Source organism: Amborella trichopoda, chromosome 7, assembly GCF_054954075.1.
Source record: "Amborella trichopoda isolate Santa Cruz 75 chromosome 7, AtrichopodaSantaCruz75HAP2 v2.0, whole genome shotgun sequence".
Classification (NCBI taxonomy): domain Eukaryota; kingdom Viridiplantae; phylum Streptophyta; class Magnoliopsida; order Amborellales; family Amborellaceae; genus Amborella; species Amborella trichopoda.
Genome location: NC_142342.1, coordinates 36343551 through 36366607, shown reverse-complemented (window position 1 = coordinate 36366607; position 23057 = coordinate 36343551).

The following is a 23057-nucleotide window of genomic DNA, read 5'->3' as shown; positions in this document are numbered from 1 at the left end:
TGATGGCTGGGATTCCACCTATATTACTATTCATTATAGCTGCCCAACTGTTGGAAGGTTTATATATATATATAGGAAAAAGCTGGGATTAGCCCACTAGGTCATATGAATATATGAGGCCAACGGCCCATATTGAATTTAGGTCGATCTGACGGTCACAGATGTTTGGTAGTGTTTAAATTTTATTTTATTTTCTACAAATCCAAATCACTTAAAATTTTAGGTGTATGTTTATAAAAAATAGATGAATCTTTGAAAAATATCAAAAAAATATTTTAAATGAAATAAATTGACCAAAATACCCCCAAAAGCTTTGGGAGGTATTTTGGTCATTTTGTTTTTGCGAATAAATTTTTTTATATTTTTATTAGGTGCGCCTTGATGAAGAACACATACCTAAAATTTTAAGCAATAATTGGATTTGTAAAAAAATGAATAAAATCCAAACACTAGCGAACATCTGTCATCGTAAGATCGGCCTAGATTCAATCTGGGTCGTTGGGCTCATATGTTCATATGAGCTAGTGGGATAATCCCAGCTTTTTTAATACCCTTGGCTTTTCTACATATGAGTTAGTGGGGTAATCCCACTTGGTCGTGTATAAAATACCTTTGAATTATAATACAAAATTTTTCAAATAGGGGCATTTTTTGTCATTTAGAAGGGTAAAATAGATATTTTTATAAAAAAAATAGTGGCATTTTATTAGTAGTTAAAAACAATTAATGTATCAATATTGGTAATATCATTGTCCACTATTGTTAATAAATGATTTTGTTTCTATTAAAAATTTCTAGTTTACCCTTGACTAAATACTTAAAATACCCTTAAACAAAAGGTTACTATACTATAGGATAAGGGTATCTAAATGTCTAAAAATATTGAGCATTTTAAGGGTTCTACACTACAAGTGGTGTAGCCTAACAAAACCCTATATATATATATATATATATATATATATATATATATATATATATATATATATATATATATATATATATATATATATATATATATATATATATATATATATATATATATACGCACACACACACATGCCTATAGGTGAAAATGAAGCGTGATTTCGCCTACACTCATCACTATCCAAACTTCATCGTAGGGTCACAGTTGTCCGGTAGTATTTCAATTTCATTTTTATTTTACTAATCGGAATGATATGAAATTTGGAGCGCGTGTATATATTAGTGAGGCACACTTAATAAAAATACGAAAAAATAATTCACAAAATATAAATTTACCAAAATACCTCCATAAATGTTTGGAGGTATTTTGGTCAATTTATATTTTACGAATTATTGTTTTCATATTTTTATTAGGTGCGTCTTACTAAAATATACACACTATCCAAATTTCAAGTAATTTGGATTTGTAGAAAAAAAATGAAAATAAAACACTATTGGACAATTGTGACTATGCGATAAAGTTTGGATGGTGATGAGGGTAGGCGAAATCACTGTTCATATATATATATATATATATATATATATATATATATATATATATATATATATATATATATATATATATATATATATATATATATATATAGGAAGATGCTAGGGTGAGCTCTAACAGAATAGTATAAGCCCAATGGCCGAGATTGAATCTGGGCTGATTTGACGGTCAAGAGTATTTGAACTTTAGTTTTTTTTATATAAATCCAAATCACTTTAAATTTTAGATAATGTTATTCTCATCAAGCCGCACCTAATAAAAATATAAAAAAAATAATCCGCAAAATGAAAAATGACCAAAAATACCCTAAAAAATTTACGGGGGTATTTTGATCATTTTGTTTCATGTAAAATATTTTTTTAATATTGTTTGAATATTTATCTATTTTTTAGCAACATATGTCTTAAATTTCAAGTGATTTGGATTCGTAGAAAAAAAATTAAAATTCAAACACTATCAAGCATCTGTGATCGTTAGATCGTCCCATATTCAATCCATTGGCTCACAAAAGCTTTTTCCATATATATGTGTGTGTGTGGAAACTCTCCCAAATGCCTATAGGCAATAATGAACATTAATTTCACCACCCGCTATCGCATCGTTTGTTCAAATAAAACGCAATGAAAGGCTGAGATTGGCTAAAAAACCCCTGCGTGTGAAAGGTTGTGATTCGCTCAAATGCTTCAAACCCAAAAAAATTTGTTTTTACCCCTCCTCTCGCATCCTCTCCTCTGCTCTATGAGCCTCCACTCTTTCTTGCTTGCCCTCTTCTCTTCTCTACTCTACCAAGCTCCCCTCACTCTCGTTCGCCCCTCCCCTCTCTGCGAAGCCCATAAGAATCCTACCGGCCCTTTCCTCTCTCTGTGAAGCTTCCTGCAATAAACGCCACCCCCTTCCTCAGAGAAGCTTGCTGCAACAGATCTCGATTTTTTTACTCGAACCAAACCTACAATCTTTGAATATGCTCCCACTTAAATAAAGAAGCAAATCCAATTTTTTTCCAAAACGAGATTACATGATGAGATTTATGAATAAAACCCTATGGTTTACAATGCTATGCATCAAATTCGTGAAATTCTTTTCACAATGGGTATTTTTCAATGGAAAATTCTCTATTACTCTTGTCATAATATTTATCTCATTATTTATTTAAAAAGTATTTTCCCCAATAATAATTTTTTCTATTTAACCTGTTACTAGGAAAGTTTCTATGTAAAACAAATAAAATAATGTAAACCCCAACATATTTTTTCAGGTAATTTTTTTATATAAATCAATAAATAAATTTGTAAATAAAAAACTATGCTAAAATCACATACCAATATGGACAAAGATAATATTAACCAAAAAAAAGATTCCCATATTCTGATTTTTTTTTTCCGTTGGAGTATTCATATTTGATCTTATTTATATTAATTTTATATGGGAATTATTTATTAATCTTGTGATAGCATTATTTCTTCTTTTGTTAAAAGAACAGTATTTCGTAAAAATAATTTATTTGTCGGCAATTCAATTAATAAGTTTTAAACTATAACACTATGGCAAAAGCATACAACAATATCGACAAAGATAATTGTAATAATGAGAAGTCCCATAATAGTTGATTCCTCCAATTTGTGTATTTTGACTATACATTATTTTTTTAATTTGACCATATAACTATAACATGTGTCATGGACGCCTCAACATCAACGCGTCCTTCCTCTCACCTTGACATGACTAGTTCAAAAAATGGGCACGAGTGTGGTGTTGAAGCTATGGTAGATGAAGCTTGCTATAATTCTTTATATGATGAGGACATAGTTGCAATAGATGGAAGGAGATCCTATACTTATATATGCAAAGGCAGCCCTGAATAGAGGTGTAGGTATCGAACTTGCAATAGGAATGGCATTTACTGATAAAGATGAAACTTATGATTATTATAATAAGCATGCAAAATTGGTAGGATTTGGTATAAAAAAGGGAAGGACCATATGGAAACATGGTAGAAGAATTAGTCGGACTTAAGAATATTATAGGCAAAGTTTTTGTACTGAGATGTATGATGAGAATGAAAATGCTCCCCCCCCACACTTTGGAGTCTTTTATAGCTAAGTCTAGGGTTATGATGGATTACTTTATCGAATAGGCTGATAGTTGCAGAAAATGTCGCTTTCATGAGAAAGACCTTAAGAATCACATAACTAAAAAAAAAAACCAACTGAAAGGAAAGAGGGTAATGTTGTTATGCATTGGTTGCACATGAAGAAGGAATCGGACCCTACCTTCTTTTATAAAGTTCGACAACATAAGGTAGGGAGGTTGATTGGTGTTTTATGGGTTGCTTCAAAATGTATATTATCATACCGATTTTTTAATGACGTGGTAACCTTTGATACCACATACCAAACGAATAATATAATATGCATTTTGACCCAATTCTTAGAGTTAATCATCATGCTAACACAATTTTCCTCGAATGTGCTCTCATCTTCAATGAGATTATAGAAACCTTCATTCAGTTATTTGAGAATTGGCTAGAGGAAATGGGAGGCCACCAAGTTGGCAAAACCCAAGGTACCTGAACATAGAGATGCAATCGAAGAGGGTTAGTGAGTTAGCCCTTGATGAGGTCAGAGTATGCCCGATGAGAGCCGAGGGGCAATGTGACCCTTGTGTATGATGAATAGTCCATGGAGACAGGACTAAAACCTCATTATTGTATCATCACACGATATATACATAGATAGCAGCACTGAGATAGTAATCCACTATTGAGGGTGAAACATGTATATGTACGAGAGATTATCCCTATGTACCATAGAGTTATGGTTGCATCATGGTCTGACGGATCATAGTTTGTCTCTAAAGGAGAACTTGAAATCCACTAACTAGGATTACGCCCCCTAGCCGATTGATTGACTTTGGTAGTCCAATCATGACCCCTGCAGTAGACTATTAGTCATGAAAACTGATAGGTCAATTTGAGAAAGCTAGTGTGGATCGTGGTCCATAGTTGAAGTGGAGTGCTCCTGTGCGTTGATTAAATCCTAGACCTACTCGGATCCGATTCCCATCAAAATTAATATAATTTAATATAATTTAATTTAATTTAATTAATTAATTTACTTAATTTTATTTAAATTTTTGTGATTCTTCTAATATTTTAATTATGTCATTTGGATTTATAAATTAAAAAAAAATCAAATTTCATTATTTAAAATATTCAAAGTAAATAATATATCTACTCACAACAAATAACAAAAATTACAATCGCGAATTTGAGCCAAAAGCTACAAAGGGAATTTAATCATGACTACAATTTCTTCAAGTGTTGTCATGCAGTAGTCGAACTATGAGACTGTAATTACCCTGAAAAATTTACCATAATTTGGTGAGTTTGGCTGTTCAGTAAGTGATCATCATGGTTGCAAGATATAAAAAACTTTCCAAAGGGAGGTCTATTAAAAACAATGCGAGCAAAAGAATTTATGAATAACAATTTCACTTTCAGAAATACACAATTAAACATAATACAAACCATTGAAATGCATATAAACATTTTAACAGAAATACATAACTCAAAGGATTTCACAAAATACCTTACTGGCATCCCAAGTAGGTCACCTATATACCCCACTAGTGTCCTGGATGGGTCCAAACAATCCCTGCGGATCCAAACATACCTCACCGGCGTACCGGATGAATCCAAATAGTCTCTACCGGCATAACCAGATAGGTCCTAACCATCCCTGCAGGTCCAAACATACCTCACCGGTGTCCTGGATGTGTCCAAATAGTCCATACCGGTATAACTGGATAGGTCCTAACAATCCCTGCAGGTTTGATCATACCTCACCGGTATCCCGGATGAGTCCAAATAGTCCCTACCGATATAACCTGAAAGGTCCTAACAATTCCTGCAGATCCGATCATATCTTACCGGCGTATCGGATGAGTCCACTTATACTAAAATTATCTCTGAAACTCTTTTAACATCAGAAAACAACAATATCATATATGCAAAGGATCATTGAAATCCTTAACAGGAATTCCCTTGAAGCAATTTAAACAATCACTTTCATTGAAATATCTATAAGTAACCAGTCAAATATTTTGGCAATAATTTCTGAAAGGTAGCAGCTCTGAAGGACATTCTTGAAATCTAACATGATAACAGTCTAGGATCAATAGAAGAAGTTTTATGAAAATTCAAAATTAAATACCGAATTATCACAATTTATGGAATTGCCAATTCGTAAATAATCATTTCATAGGCAATACTACAATCAAGTGCAGAAATATCAGTTTTTCAAATAATGAGGAAGTTATTTGCACATGAATTTTACAATGTATAAATATTCAAAACAGTAGAAGGAAATTTCACAATTTTACTAAAAGCAAAAATATCACGTTTATTTCTAATAATTTACAGTATCTAAAATTCTCAACAATAGACAGGAAAAATAAATTTATTTCTAATAATTTACAGCATTCAAAATTCCTAACAATAGATAAAATATCACAATTTTACTAAAAAGATTATTTTTCAAGACAATGAGGTCACTTACCTATGTGTTACTTGAGTAGAGGAATTGCGGAGACCATTTTCATTTTAGAGTCTTGGCTAAACATAGGTAACAGTTCGCGGCCCCTTGGTAATACATGGGACTTGGCACAATGCATAACCAGGAAGAAGACGAGATGATAGATTTGCCATTAATGGAACCGCAAGAGACGATACCTACACTGTTAAAGCTACTCTGACTATCCAATAATAAATCTTCTTGAAATCTTGAAAAGAGAAGCAAAATTGTTTTCATGGCTGAAACCCACTGGCAGCTATGAGTGGTGTATTCAATGGCTACCTTCATTATTCTTTGTGACCCAACTGTTTTCGCTCCAAACTGAAAGGCCATGAAGCTTAATGCTATGAGAGAGAAAGGGCGGGGATTGTGAGACGTCTAAAGAGAGAGTGTGAGGTGATGCAGTGTAAGCCATTGTTTGTAAAATCACCAATCTAACCACTAACTATTTAGTTAGATCGGACCAGCTAGTGGCCGGTTCTGGTTTTGAGCAGTTAGGATGATCAACAGGTATTTTTTAAAAAATAAAAAAATAAATTGTATATAGATTCTTAAAATTAAAGAATTTGATTGGTAATGCATTTTTAAATATTCTTTACATTATGGGAAAGATTAAAACTTATTTTGGTCATTAATACTCACTTTTATATTTTCGTATCTTTTTTAAAAAAATTAAAAATAGCTTTTGGAAAATATAAAATAGGTTAAAATCTATTTTTTTAAAATTAATTTTCAACTTTATTTTAATGTGTTTTGTTTTACTCATTCTTTTTATGTTTTCATTTTTTAGTAGACTTTTTTTATTTATTTATTTATTTATTTTAACATTTTTTTGACCACTCGAGACTTGCCCTATTAGAGCAGTAGAATCGACCAATTTACGGTTAGGCCGGTTAAATCGCTTTCAGTTCCATGTATAGCTAAAGCAAGAGTGTGATTTAGAGGCATAAGAGAAAGACTTTCTCAAGTTAAAATACCTTTTTAGTAGAGAGAGTATTGCAAGAGAGAGAGATATTTTAAAATTTTAACACCTCTTATAAAAGGTGTCTTAATTAATGAACGTGGTTGTTGGGTTACCATGTAAGGCCCTAAACATCTCTTTTAAAGTAAAACATAGTGCAAAGGAAGTGTAGACCATAATGTCTACACTATAAAAATAGACTAGCACCAATTTAAACAAAAATAATACCAATTGTTTGGAAATATTTTGTTAGGTTGTAATCTAAGCCACCCAGTTGTAAGCACTTTGTTTTATTTTATTTATTATTAGTGTTATTATTTTACAATTTCAGAAAAGTTAGGGTCATCATATTCCTCCAATTGTTTGGCATCCTCAAGAAAATGTGAAGTTAACGTTGGGTATAATACTAATCATTATGGGAAAATAATAATTATTAGTTTTTGACACAATGAACTATCACTTCAAAATTATTATTTTATTGAAAGTATTTTATTTTAATTTTATTTATTTATTCTGTGTTTATTTCTATCAACACTATTAATATTTTAATTCCAGAAATTTTAAAACGGACCGGTTGGTAAAAGAAAAAAAAAAAATTAAATATATTCACCGTGCATGATTACATAATACCAAAGATCCCAAATAAGCCGTTCAAAGCAGGTTCCACAGTTATCAAACACTTTGAACTCCTCCGCTGGACCCGAACCTCTCGCCATGACCCTCAATAATCACCATCCCCTCAAGGATATCCTCGCAAAGTGAGGTTGGAGCAATGCATCAACCTAAACTAAAGGAGATTGGTAAAAGCTTGGTGGTATACTGGTGGCGATTGATGCACAACCAACGACCACAATGTAGGGTTTTTAAAAATGGGTTGGAGAGAGAGGTGGTAAAGAGGAAAGGCAAAAAAAGAAGGAAGACTGAAGAAATAAGAGTGACTATAGAGGAAACCAAGAAGTGGTGAAAGGGGAAACAAACTCAGGTAACTAACCAAATTCCTGTATCAGGAGATCTAAGTCCCCAAAAGAAAGCATCCATGACATGGCTCAACAATGCTCTCTATCATACCACTCCCCATTTTAAGCATCAACCTATCATGGCCAAATATAAGATACTTTCAGGTCCGAGAAGCCCCTCGAAAGGGTGTTGGATCCCCTAAGGAGGTTAAGCCTTATCTTAGGCAATTACCTGTATTGGAGAGTTGAGAGTCGATGATATCTTAAGCATCAACCCATCATGGCAAAATATAGGGACTTCCAGGCCCTAAAGAGAACCCCAAAGCCCCGAGAAGCCCCTCGATAGGGTGTTGGACCCCCTAAGGAGGGTAAGCATTGTCTTAAGCAATTACCTGTATGGGAGAGTTTAGAGTCAAGGATGAGGAAGAATGGCCAAATGCTTAGGAGCTGCTCAGGATGAAAGGTGGAAGAAGGGCAGAGACAAAGGATGAAAGGTGAAAGAGGAAAGAGGTAAAGAGACAAGATGAAAAGAAGTTAAAGAGGAGGGGGCAGAGGGGAGAGAATCCCCCCCCCCCCTTTTCGAATGTTGGTTTTTTGAATACGCTACACAATTTCAACCAGACAATAATTACCTCGAATGTTGAAACATCGTTTGCGCCACGTCTTGCAAGTGGTGTTTTTTGGCGCACACATCCTAAGGCTATTGTTTTATTTGGCAAAATTTAGAGGCTTCTAGTTAAATTTTTAAATTTCCAAATCTTATCTACAAAAATCAAATGTGATTTACATAAATCTGGGTTTGTGAAGAAAAAGTTCAAGCAGCAATTTTAAAAAAAAAATGTTTGTCGCCCCCTTACAATGACCTAAAAATCTATGTTGCCCCAATCATAGAATTTGAAAGTCCAAATCTAGAACAAATTTGTGAGTACTTAAAAATAAACATTCTAAATAATGTGCTATAAGATACATTATTTTTTGGGGCTTGATCGTCCTTTTCATACATGTGATTTTGGAGGTCAAGATGATATTTTGGTTTCCAATGTGTGAGCTGTAAATTTAATTGTGATTTGAAGCACAACTTTACTTTTTTTTGTAGGGCCTAGGCCTTATGTTAATCTTTTGACAGGAGACTTAGAACCAATGCTAAAGTTGTGAATTTTGGCGTATCGTCCCTATTTATGTGCCCCCAAAATCAAAATTTTATGGGTTCATAATCTTGACAATGAATTATAGAAAAATATAAACTTTAAAATTTGAAATGCTATTTTTAAACTTTATATTATTGTTTACAGTGCAAATCGAAGAGATTTTTAGAAGAAATCCCTTAGATCTGAACACCACAAATTGATTTTTAAAAAAGTGATAGAGAATGTGGGGGAAATCGAATTCTGATATGAGGCCATATCCGCCCAGAAACAAGTGGATCTATTTTCAGATCAGCAGCAGCGCCAGCATTGATCCAAATACGAAACACGAAATACAAGCAAATAAAACTAATCTAATCTAATTAAAATGAAATAAAAGCAGAAAAGGAAGCAATGAAGAGTAGAGAAGCATACCAAATCGGGCCAGATGGCCCGGGGCTCCTGAGCCTTTGAAGGCTCGCTCGTATCGGAACCGGTGTTCTCTTGTTTTTCTCTTTTTAGCTTTTGACCAGGCCTTGGCCTGGTTGAATAGATTTTCTTGATCTAAGGATGGCTGAAACTAGGGCTTTCCTAGATCTAGGTCAGGTCTCAGGTCTCTATCTCTATCCCTTTCTCTCTCTAGATTTCCTCTCACGTCCTATCGTTCTCTCCCTTTCCTTGGCCTACACGTCTCACCTTTTTAAGAGGTGTCCCTAGTCTCCCACATCCCACCTCCTTCCCAAAAGAGAGTCGTCAGTTTTATTTTTCTTAGAGACCTAATAGGGATGTAGAATAGATAACTACTAAAACATAGAGATTTGCTAGGTGTGGAACGGATAACTACTAAAAGCTGAGGATTTGCTAGGTGTAGAATGGATAACTACTAAAAGTTGGGGATTTGCTAGGTGTGGAATGAATAATTACTAAAACTAGAAGATTTGCTAGGTGTGGAATGGATAATTACTAAAACTAGAAGATTTGCTAGGTGTGGATCATAGGATGGGACCCTGGATTGTGGTGGTCTATGGTTTAGGGGTCTACTTAAATAGTGTGGTCCTCTGCGTTTAAGAAAACCATGGAATTTGCTAATTTTAAAATGGGGTGTCTATAGTTGCCCCTCTTTGATACTCCCTGTCCTTCGAGGGACATGTGAGTGGCAAAGAAATAGATACTCTTTGGCACTCCTTGTCCTTCAAGGGGCAGGTGAGTGGCAGACGTTTTAACTTTTATCCTGATATTTCGTGGTCAGAGGGCACACCAACTAACCCTCCAAGATATTGCGCTCCTCTCTCACCCACCTAGGACATTTTCAACCTACGGTTTTCGGTGTGAGATGTCGGTGTGTTACACAAGCTTGAAACTTGAGTTGGTGGCCATGCCACTTAACTTCAGGGGTTTTCACAATTTCATGTTTTAAAACCTGACATTTTCGTTGATTTCCTTAGGGTTTCCTAAAGTCATCTATAGGTTTTACTTGTTTTAGGAAAATATTTGCCTGGTCAATTCTGAAGAGAGAGTTAAGGTGGCAACGCGGTAATCATCATATACGGGTGTCCAAGCTCCTTCTTTTTAAAAAGCTTTTTAGAGATTTTGAAAACAAGGGGGAGTTTTAAATAGAACCCAAAACTTGGACAGGTCACGATTTTAACAAAGAAATTAAAGTTTTTTAAAACATAAGACATAATGAAAATTTTGAAATGAGAAAGATATTTCGAAAAACAAATTTTAGTTAGCAGTTTTAGCTCCTGCAACCATAGAGCTCTCTAAGCAGTTTAACGTCATACAATGATGGGCAGAGTAGTTGACAGTTATACTCATAAAACCACGAAGTTTTTTAATTTTTTTAATTTTTTTTTTAAGTTTTGAAATGAAAATTTTAATATATATATATTTTTTAAATGTGGGTCTTACAGTTTAACCACTTGTGACCCTTTAGGTGGAACCTATATGAACGTGTTGGGTCCTTGCTTGAATCTTCAAGACGATGAATCATCAAATATTTCTTTATCTTCCAACATTAGCTCTTGTATTTCAATTCAAATGAGAGTTCTTTAGAGTTTTCGAGCAAAACATAGTTTTGAAAATACAGGATACTGCCATTAGGTGTTCAGAATCTCTTTGGATTTTCGATTTCCTTCTTCCACCATCTACCATTTGAAGTCTAGATAAACGAGGTCCTTAACAGTATTTCATCAGGTTAATGCTCATTGATTTTTCTTTCGACTTAGGAAGAAGGAAGAAAATATGTTTAGAGAGAAAATACATTGGATAATAGAAGGAAAAGAGAGAACTTATTTTTCATTGCTCTGGGTCCCTTTCGGGTGTTCAGCCCGGTAGCCTTTTTTTCCAACGCTTAGGATTTCATTCGGATTTCAAAACCCAACAGATTTATTTATTTATTTATTCATCGCCCTAGGGTCCCTTTTGGGTGTTCAGTCCTGTTGCCTTTTTTCCAACACTTGGAGTTCCTTTCGGATTTTCAGCCCAGCGGATTTTCTATTTTTTATTTTTATTTTTTGAAGAAGAAAAATGATGAAAAAGAAGAGGAGGAGGAGGAAGAAGAAGAGTCAATGTGTCTTTTTTGTTTTTTTGCAGCAATTCGCCCTAAGATCACGTAGGAATTCGATTATCTTTCACCACTGCAAGTTATAGGGAGGTTCTAGTATCGGTTTTTCCTCTGATTTCTCTTGACCTAGGTTGGCATCCAATATGTCTTTGACAATGGTTGTTGAATTTATGTTGAACCTTTCTTTTGAATCGCTCTACTTGAACCTTGATTTTGGGACAAAAAAAAAATCACTCTTAGTTTCTTAATCCCTCAATCTTTTGCATGGATGGATAAGCTTATCAAGGTTTTCCTATTAATGGAGTACTTTATGTTATACATTAGGCGTTAATGCCTTTTAAAGTGTGAGCCATGAATGCCTCATTTGGTTATTTGCAAGGGGTGAGTGATCACCCAACTCCTTTTCGATTATCTTTTTCATTGCAAATTTTATGTTGCTTTTCGTAGGTTAACTCCGTAGTGGGCTCCTTCTCAGTGCTCGAGCTTAGGTGAGATTCTCGCACCAGAAGAGTGATTAAGTTGGTATCAGATGGCTTTATGGCATGTTGGGAGTGAACAAACGAGGGTTGAATCTTATTAATTGCCCATGTTGTGTCATCTTCATGAGAGGAGATTGCCCCTATTGAGTAGTTTGATGGGGTTGGCCCTGCAAGGCTTTCTGTTTCGTTAGGAACTTGTTCTTCATGAGCTGAACTTTCTTGATATGTGAGGGCCCCAGTTATTGGAGTTTTGCTCCTGCCCCAGTTATGGTATGGAAATCTCTCCTGTTGAGGAGGTGAACCAATTTGGTCCTCAGCTTTTAATTCCTCGTCCCAGATAGGTGGATCATCTAGGAAGCCTTGTGAAGGTGTCCCAGGTGACCCCCTTAGAATTTCTAAAGGTTCGAGCTCTGACGACTCTAGTAAAGGTGTCAAATCGTTAAGAATAATTACATCTGGGCTTTTTGCTTCTCCACCAGCTACAACCGGTTCATCTCAGAAGGTGACTCAATTAAATCTTCTATGCTTGACTCCTCTTCCCATATAGTTGGGTTGACGAGGAGGTCTGGTGAAGGTTTTCCTTTTAAAAGATCCAATAGATCTTCTTCGGGCTTTTGGAGGTAGTGACTACAAGCAAATATGAACTAAGCCGGGACATCTTCTTCATCTCCACTCTCGATCATGTGAATGACAATGTTTACTTTTGGGTTGTCTTGGGCTCCCGTTATTCCAGCTGTTGTGACTGTGTTTTCGGGGAGAGGCTTTGCAAAGATACTTATCTTTTGATTAGGCTCTTCAACAGGCTGATTTTTCGGTATGATAGTGATGTCTCCCTTATCAATCAACCCATGAATGAACCGTTTCAAATGATAGCAAATTTGAGTGTCATGTGCATGATTTTGGTGCCATTTGCACTACTGGCTCTTGTCTGTGACTTGGAATGGTGGCTCAGATGGCGGTGGGAGGTAAACCATGTTTCTAGACAAGAGTAATTTCTTCTAACGAGTCTTTGAGAGGAGTGAAATTATCCTCTCACCTTTGGTTGTTACTTTGAATGTTGACTCTAGGTCGACCCTTTTGGTTTTGGTTCTAATAGTTGCGCTGAGTAGCTAAACCTCAAGCCGACTTGTTAATAACAATTTCATTAACTTGACCGGAAGTACTTCCCTTGTTGCCATTACTGTTTTTGTTTTCATTTTGGGGAGTCGTTATCAATTTATTCTTGAGCATGGTGCTGAGGGGTATTCCTCTGGAAATTTCGTGACGTGCTACCTGCTCAATCATGGACTCGAAAGGGTAGGGGATAAGACCTTGGCTGAAGAAGGTCCTGTATTCGAGAGCAGCATTTTCTAGGGCCATGGATATCTTGGTAGGATCTGTGAGTGGGCATTCGATGACACACATTTCCACCTCACAGAATCAATTGATAAAATCCTCCTAGGAATCTCTCGAGTTTTGCTTTGTTGCGCTAAGTTAGCCTAGGGATAGAGGCCTTGGTATCGATCCACGGTAGTGGGAGACGAATAGGTTGAACATTTCATCTGGAGTGATGTACGGTTGAGTACTCATCACTCTTCGATGCCAGTTCAGAGCCTCGTCGGACAACGTTTGCGAAAATATGGCCTTCAGTTGATTTGGACTATCTCGCAAGGTCAAACGGAGAGGAGGTATGCGTTAACATGGGTATCTGGATCACTCTTCCCGTTGAACTTGTTTCAAAATTCAGGGATGACGAATATGAAGGGAAGGTCCTCCATTCCTCCGAGGGTCTCATGAACATAGGCCTTCGGGGGTAAACTTCTTGAATGCCCATTCTTACAAGCATATATTGCATTATTTTCATGGTGCTTTCGTATTGGGCTTTCGGCATGACGATAGCCCACCGGTTGGCGGGTTCCCAAGTATAGAATGATGAGTCAAAGCTTGGGGTATGTATTGGCCTATATGGACCTAAGGTAGATGAGCTGCAGTCATCGGGGGAGCTTGGTATACATGTGCTTGAGGGATGTATTGTCCCACAGGTGTCGCCACCGGCTGTGGAAATTGCACAGTCAGTTGGACTGGATGAATTACAAGGACCGATTAAAGAACCGATTGACTAGGTTTTCCTAGGGGTTGCCCTATACCACTAATTGGTTCGAAATCGACCTGTGTGTTGGAGCATGAACAGTATAACCTCGGTCAACTAAACTTTGGAGGGCAGCTTGGATACCTACATCGCCTAAGGGGTCGGTTCAGGTCGATACCTCTGTTTCATACAACGTTCAGGTTATCATGAGTTCTACTATGGTGGCTTGAGGCTGGTTCAAATTCCCTAGACCTAAGTGAGTCTTGGTTTCGAGGTCGTCGTACCTCGGGGTTGATTTTGGTTCGAGTTATAGGAATGAGCGTTTGATACAGTATGAACGTCTTCCCTCACTCAATTTCTACATTGGGTGCCTAAGACCCCTTGTAGGATGACCCCAAGTCGAATCCCTTGACTATTCAAAGTTTTTCGGGTAGAACTAGCTTTTTGGGTTAAACAGATCTCAGGATTGGGAGCCGATCCTTGAGACTCTACCTCTAATTGAAGACTCAGATGCCTAAAGCTGGACGAACCCGGGTTCTAGCCGTAATCCTAAGGGATTGCGGCATATTGGTCGTTAGGTTTGTGAAGGTTAGGTTTGGAGTCAGCTGTGGAGCAATCATCATAGTCGCCTTGGGTGACCAATATGGTGACTGCTTTTGACTAGGTTTTAGAATCTAGACTTAGGGTGAGATCTAGACTCGACAGCTTAAGAAAGACCCAGTCTGACCTTAAAGGCGAAACCCTAACTAAGACCTAGGCTAGGATTAGATTGGATGAAACTCGCTGGACTCAATGGGCTTTTATTTACACCCTGAACTAGGGTAAGCCTAGTCTAGCTCTAGAGGCGACTCTAAGCTTAAACCTATGCTATAACTTAGACTGAGATCTAGACTAGATGGGTACAAGTCTTGGCTCAGACCAAGAGGGGGTCTAGGTTCGGACCTGAGTGTGAACCTAGTTCGGACCTAGACTGAGTTGGGTACATCCCTGGGCTTGGACCAAGAGAGTTTTGAAGATCAGATCAAGTGTGGACGCGAACTGGATCAAGGTTGGGTTAGGCGCGAGGCCTGGCTTGGACTAAAAGGGGGGACTAGGTTCAAACTTGGGTGTGAACTTGGTTTGGACCTGGGCTAAGCAGGGTACAAGACTGGGCTTGGACCAAGAGGGTTTTAAAAATCAGACCGGGTGTGGACCCGGACTAGATCAAAGTTGGTTTAGGCACGAGCCCCTGGCTCGAGCCAAAATGGGACCTAGGTTCGGACCTAGGTGTGAACCTGGTTTGGACTTGGTTAAGCTGGGTACAAGCTTGGGCTTGGACCAAGAGGGTTTCAGCTTGGACCAGAAGTGGATCCGGATTGAGAGCTAAGATTGAACAACTCAGATAAGCAACACAACACTCTAAAACTTTTGCCTAAAATTATGGGTATGCTCGGTCTGAGTGGGTTCCTAACTATTGAAATGAGACTAGGCTAAGTAGGTCCCCACGTAGGTCCTGGCTTCTTGTTATAGGATTTTCATCAGGTCCTACTGTGTGTGGAGTTGCTTTGAGGCAAAAGATTACGGAGGGGCACTCACAGTTAAAGTTACGCGAATCCCAACCGCGTCGGCTCTCAATACTAGGTTCCCCTCACGCAGTTATTACGGATTTTGGGAGCTTTCGAAAATATTTGTTGGTTTCCCTAGTATTGCAGTCTGGTGTGTGCAAGAGTGTGTCAAACAAAAATAAAATAGCAAGCAAGCAGGCACACAATGCAAGAAAAATGTGAGCACTTGTGCTTCGGGTCGGTTTTTGACTGATCAAAAGCACAGTTCAGATATGGGGGTAAGCAACCCCTAAGAAGGTATACAACAAATGAAAGTGCTTGTGCCTAAATAAGTGCGCCTCGAGTCGAGGGTGACTCGATTAGGGCACAATTAGAGAGAGAGTGCAGGTGACCCTGGAATTTTTTTTTTTGATGAATAGAGAGAAGCGGCAAAAGTTGAATCATAAGCAAAGAAATGAAAGAGAATTTTTTTTTGACACAATATTTTTATTTTTATTTTTTAAAAAGAATATGCATTAGCGGTGAATTATTATTATTATTTTTAAGTGAAGATTCTCTCTCTCTCTCTCTCTCTCTCTCTCTCTCTTTTTGTGAAAATAAAATGACTTACAAAAATAAACTTATGTAACAAAAGGGATTTTTTTTTTTGAAACCAGATAAGCTTTAAAAAAATTTTCTTTTTGAAAATGAAAAATCCCTTAAATTTTTATTTTATTTAAAAAGAAAACATATATGATTTTTTTTTTTTTTTTTAAAAAGAAGGAAGATGGGAAAATGAACAAGAGAGAGTGAATTTTTTTTTTTTTGACACATAGACACTAAAAAAAAGTGCTGATTTTTTTTTAAAATGGCTAAATGTGCATTTTTATTTTTATTTTTTTATTTTTTATAAGAAAGATGGCCTCACACACACTTTTTTTTTTTTTTTTGGGAGATAGAATGGCCTTAAAAGAAAATAAAACAATTTTTTTTGAAATAAGGAGGCCTAATTTTTATTTTAAACAAAAAAAGTTTAGAATGGCTTTACAAAAACGAAAATTTCACAACAAGGATCTTTGTTTTTCTTTTTTTTTTTGAACCAAAGAAGCCCTAAAAGTTCTTATTTGTTTGAAATAATAACAAAAATAAAAGAGCAAAACAATTTTTTTTTATTTGAAATGGCCTAATTTTTTTTTTTCCTGTTTGAAGCTGAAGAGGCCTTTAGAACATTTTCTTTTTATAGAGACCAATAAAAAGTCCAGAAAATTACAAGGTAGTAGAAAAGAAAATAATGAATAATAGCCAATGTTTCTAGCTGAGGTAAAAGTTTCGCTTAAACAGTAACTTATAGAATAGGGAATGCGTTGCAAAGACGGACGAATATCAGTATGGTAGGCTACAGTTACGCACATACGTGCTTGGACACCTTACGACTGTGGACCTTGTGACCTTTTTCAAAAGCATAAGATAAACACACGAGACCCAAACCTTTATCCAACTCCCTTAGATGCTCAAGATAAACCAAAAGATTAACGTGCCTTATTTAGAAAGCAACTGGGTCACAAAGAGATATTCAAACTTATGAGCAGTTAAATAAAGAAATACAAAATTAAACGAAGGAATCGAAGCAAGGTTTTCTTATGGAAAATAAATTTTTTTTTCCTTTTTATATAAAACATCCCTTAAAAGGAGATCGAGAGCTGTTTTATTTTATTTTATTTTTATTTTATTTTATTTTATTTTTTATTTTTCGTGCTATGGAACTAGCTCTAAACGCCCCACGGTGGGCGTCAAATTGTTTACAGTGCAAATCGGAGAGATCTTCAGAAAATATCCTTCAGATCTGAACACCACAAACTGATTTAAAAAAAAGTAAAAAAAGTGATAGAGAATGTGGGGAAAATCAAATTCTGATATGAGGCAAGATCCGCCCAGAAACAAGCGGATCTGTTCTTAGATCAGTGGCAGCGCCAGCATTGATCCGAATACAAAACACGAAATAAAAGTAAATAAAACTAATCTAATATAATTAAAATAAAATAAAAGCAGAAAAAGAAGCAATGAAGAGTAGAGAAGCATACCAAACCGGGCAAGATGGCTCGGGACTCCCGAGCCTTCAAGGGCTCGCCCGTATCAAAACCAATGTTCTCTTGTTTTTCTCTCTTTAGGTTTTTACCAGGCCTTGGCCTGGTTGAATGGGAGTTCTTTATCTAATGATGGCTGAAACTAGGGTTTTCCTAAGTCTAAGTCAAGTCTTAGGTCTCTATCTCTCTCCCTTTCTCTCTCTAGATTTCCTCTCACGTATCACCTTTCTTTCTCCCTTTCCTTAGTCTCATGTCTCTATCTCTCTCTTTCTAGATTTCCTCTCACGTCCCACCTTTCTTTCTCCCTTTCATTGGTCTACAAGTCTCACCTTTTTAAGAGGTGTCCCTAATCTCCCACATCCCAACTCCTTCCTAAAAGAGGATAGTCAGTTTTATTTTTCTTAGAGACCTAATAGGGATGTAGAACCGATAGCTACTAAAACATGGGGATTTGCTAGGTGTGGAATGTATAAGTACTAAAAGCTGTAGATTTGCTAGGTGTAGAATGGATAACTACTGGGATTTGTTAGGTGTAGAATGGATAACTACTGGGATTTGCTAGGTGTAGAATGGATAATTACTAAAACTAGAAGATTTACTAGGTGTGGATCATAGGATGGGACCATGGATTGTTGTGGTATATGGTTTAGGGGTCTACTGAAATAGTGTGGTCCTATGAGTTCAGGAAAACCATGAAATTTCCCAATTCTAAAATGGGGTGTCTACAATTAATCATTTAGAGAAAATTAAGAAATAACCCCAAGACTACACTTTCTATGCAACTTACCCTCAGCTTAACTTTTTCTCTCACTTTTTTCCCAAAAACGAAGTTTCTATGCAAATACCGCCCAAGGGAAAAAGTTCATTTTTTTATATGAAAATGCCCTTCCCGTACACAAAAATCAATTTGGCCAGATTTCACGTTAACTTTAAGAGCACATTGCCGAAGCGAACCATTACAGTGTTGGAGAGCTTGATGCACTGCTGGAGCGCACATACACAATGTCGGAGCGCATCATCCATTGCCGGACTGCACTTACACATTGCTGTAGCCCTGGGACTCCAGAGTGTTCCATTGTCAGACCGCACTTACATAGTGCTGAAGTGCTGTGATTCCATAGTGTTCGACTGTCAGAGCGCACTCTAGAGTGTTCCACTGCCGGACCGCACTTACACAGTGCCAGAGTGTCGTGATTCTAGAGTGCTCCACTACCAGACTGCACTTACACAGTACTGGAGCACTATGATTCTAGAGTGCTCCACTGCTGGGCCGCACTTACATAGTGTCGAAGCACTGTGACTTCACAGTGTTCCACTTACGCAGTGCTAGAGCGTTTGATCCACTGCTGGAGCGCACATACACAGTGTCGGAGCGTCGTGACTCCAGAGTGTTCCATTGCCGGAGCGCACTTATGCAGTGCCGGAGCTCCTGATCGACTGCTGAAGTGCACATATACAGTGCGGAGCACTGTGACTCTAGAGTGTTCCACTGCCGGAGCACACTTACACAGTGTCGGAGGGCTTGATCCACTGCTGTAGCCATCAATTTTAATTTTTTATTTTTCTTTAGGGTGGTGTTACATGTTAGCTAATAATAAGGAGAACTGGAGTTACGTGTTGCTTTTAAGTGGTAGTGACATTGTTTTTAAGTAGCTTGGGCTGGGCCAAAGAAATTGATAGTTATTTCATAGAGAGATCAGGCGCTGGATTCAAGGAGATAGTAGAAGAGAGAGAGAGAGAGAGTTGGACTTGGGCCAAAAAATCCTTCGAAGAGGGAGACGGAGAGAGCTCGGGCCGGTAGAGAGCGCAAGAAAGAGGGACGAAGCTTGGGCCGTGTGTGTGTCTGTGGACTGTGGGTCCTCTTGCAGTAAAAAATTATGTCTCGTGGAAAAGAGGAAAGAGAGAGAGAGGCGCGGGTATAGGGTAAAGTATGCGAGGAGAGAAGGCATGAGTAAAGGATAAAGTAAGGGTAGCTCTACCTTTTGTTTTAGTTTTTGGGCTGATTGGGGGTATTTGCTAGGAAACATTGTTTTGGGGAAAAAAGTAAGAGGAAGAGATTAGTTGGGGGTAAATTGCATAATAAGTTTGGTCTTGGGGGTTTTTTTTTTTTTGACCCTTCATTTAATTTGTTTCATAGATAATCATCTGCACCATTTTTAAAGCCATATAAATATGAATCTATAGCCAAACTATAAATTCAATAATTCATTATTTACCTCCTAAACCAGCAAGAACCTATTATTACTCAATATTTACATTCAAAATCCATTTGATAACACCAGTGAGGGGTTTAGTTCAGTCAAAATCGTTTCAATTACTAGTCAAACTAAATTTTAGAAAATAAAAGAACAAATAGATATATTAGATTAAAAATAAAATATGTATTAAACATTTGCCCTTATTTCATTTAGCTCGTCGAACTAATTAAAACCGGCTGATCCAGCCATCTAGAATCGATCACATATTAGTTTTAACAAGTTTTCAACTAAACTTGCCAAGGCGCTAGCCTATTAGTCGAACCACCGGTTCAATCAACCGTGATAATTGCGTAGTGATAACTATCCTCGAATCTGGGGAGTCATGGTTAGTTTTTTGTTTTTGTTTTTTGATAAATTAAGAGAAAGTTTTAGTCCTTCATTGTATAGTGACAAACTTTTCTTTGGCTTTATAAATGAGAATTTTTCTTAGTCTTACATGGCTCGGAAGAGAGAAAGACTTGGGCTTTATATAATTTTTTACTTCTATGCATATTTGAACCTCATATTCTCACAGGCTCAAATCAGCCCAGCTGAAACCCCATATAATTTTTTGCTTCTATATTCTCACATGGTTAAGCTTTTAACATATTCTCTCATAGTAAGGCTTTAACATATGGATTGTATACCCTTTATATTTAATACAAGGTGATCATTATTGTTACTAGTCATTAGACATCTAATTGTATGGCTTAGGGGACAACACAAAATCCAATAAATTTAGTTTTTGAACTTTAAGACTAGTAAACAACACATTCACAACTATCTGATTTAAAAATTGACGGATAAGAACAATCATGACCTACTCTTATTAAAAATAAAAGGATTCCATACAATCAGACTATTTATCATTGGTACAAAGAGGTCACAATTACTTCCAACCATTTGATGCAAGATATGAGAGCTTGGGTGCGTCACAAAGTTTGAAAAATTTTATTTTAAACTTTGAACTTGGTGAATATAATAAGAGTAATGATCTTATGAGACCCTCCCACATAAAAGAAAGACCTATGTGATATTTTATCGGGGAATACATTTCTTTTTTTTTTTCTCCCCTTTCTTTTGGCAAAAGATCACGTACATGTGGTGTCTTTATTATAATAAGATAAATTTCAAAATAAAATCAACATAACAATAAAACCAAGATCTTAACAACTTGATGCCATTGAAACAACTATGCACTATACTTGAGAATAAAAGACAAGAAACAAAAAGGAAGAGTGTCGGAGATTACCTCAATCGGGATTATTACACCCCACACCGAGTCACCACCATCCGATGACGCGAGATCAACGGTCTAGCTTCAATCTCGAACAGAGAAAGTAAATTTCGATCAAGCCACACCAATGGAACATGAAACCTTTTGATCACAAACTCAAATCCTAGGTGAATTCTTTTAGCAACTAATTTGAGAGAGGTGGATTCTCTTTTTGCTAAACCCTAAATCGCTTAGCCGTAAATCCATATTTGAGAGATATGAGAGAATAACTCCATAACCTAAACCCTCAGGTTCTTTCATAATGTGAGAGAGATCAAACATGAGAGAGTGATGTGTGCCCCTTTTTGGGATATAAGAGAGAAAGATGAGAATTAGGTTCAAGAGATAAGGTGTAAAGATTTTTGGCGGAAATAATCTCTTTTTATAGGATTTGAATAAGATTATGGTTTCTTAGGGTTTTTTTTGCTTGTCTCTTCTTATGAGATTGAATATAGACCGTCAATCAATGGTGACTTGTGGGGTGAGAGATCTGAGCCATCCATTCTATAGATGACCCATCAACATTATAGAAGGTGCATGAACCATTATCCCCCTTTTCTAAACCATTTTTCATCAATATATTTAAATACAATAAATATCATGCATTCTAAAAAATTGCACGATCCATGTCACATATTCCATAAGGATATGTCAAATAATATCAAGTAGATAAATACTACCAACTATAGATAAGATAAGATCCATATCAATTCAAATGAACCATATCTCTTTAAAACAAACTTGCTGCAAAATAGATAAAGCCATGGTCAATATGTCGCTTCCAAGATTCGAGTACATGCACAAATCAAACTAACCTTATCTTAAAAGCAAACAAGAGAATCCAAAGAGGGTGGGGTGTGCCTCCCTTTTGTGGCACATTTGGCCCCCACCCACATGCCACATGGTGGGCCCATGTGCACTATAGGCCTCAATGGAAAAAAAATATTATTTTTAAAATCGAATAAAACAATTTAAAATATATATTTGAATTTTTATAACGTTGTAAGAACAATAACTGTATTTTTATAAGTCCAAAACTCACAAATAAAATATTGAGAGATTCATAAAAATTCAAATAATAAAACTAAAATCATTTCAATAATAAAAATGAACACAATTAAATTAATATGCTGAGAAAATAATCTATATGGTTTTAGAAATCCAATCTGTAATAACAGAGTACTCCACCTTCAACTGTAGACTATAGACTACACTAGCTTTATCGAACCGATCCAGTATTTCCCATGACCCACAGTTCAAGAATGAGCTCATTAGCAGGTCACCAAAGTCAGGTCGATGAATCAAGGGGTCGTAATCTAGTCTGTGGATTACAGGTGCTCTCCTAGAGACGAGTCAAGTCACCACGACATATGCGACCACAGCTCTATGACACATAAGGGTATCTCTCGCACATGCATACGCTTCACTCAAAGGTGGATGTCTGGCCCATGTCTCAGTAGGTCATCATCATACACAAGGGTCACACAGTCTCTCGGCTCACTCATTCGGGCATGTTCTCCGACCTTATCAAGGGCTAACGTATAAAACCTCAATCGGTTTGTTCTTCATGTCCAGGTAACATGGGTTTTTTCCAACCGACTGGCCTAGATCGTTAAGCACAGATCGGTATCAGCAAACCATCGTTTGCTTAGTATGGTCCACGAGGGACCATACTCCTACTAAGTCATGTTCTACTATATCATTTTATTTTACAATCACTCATAAGGCCTTTAAA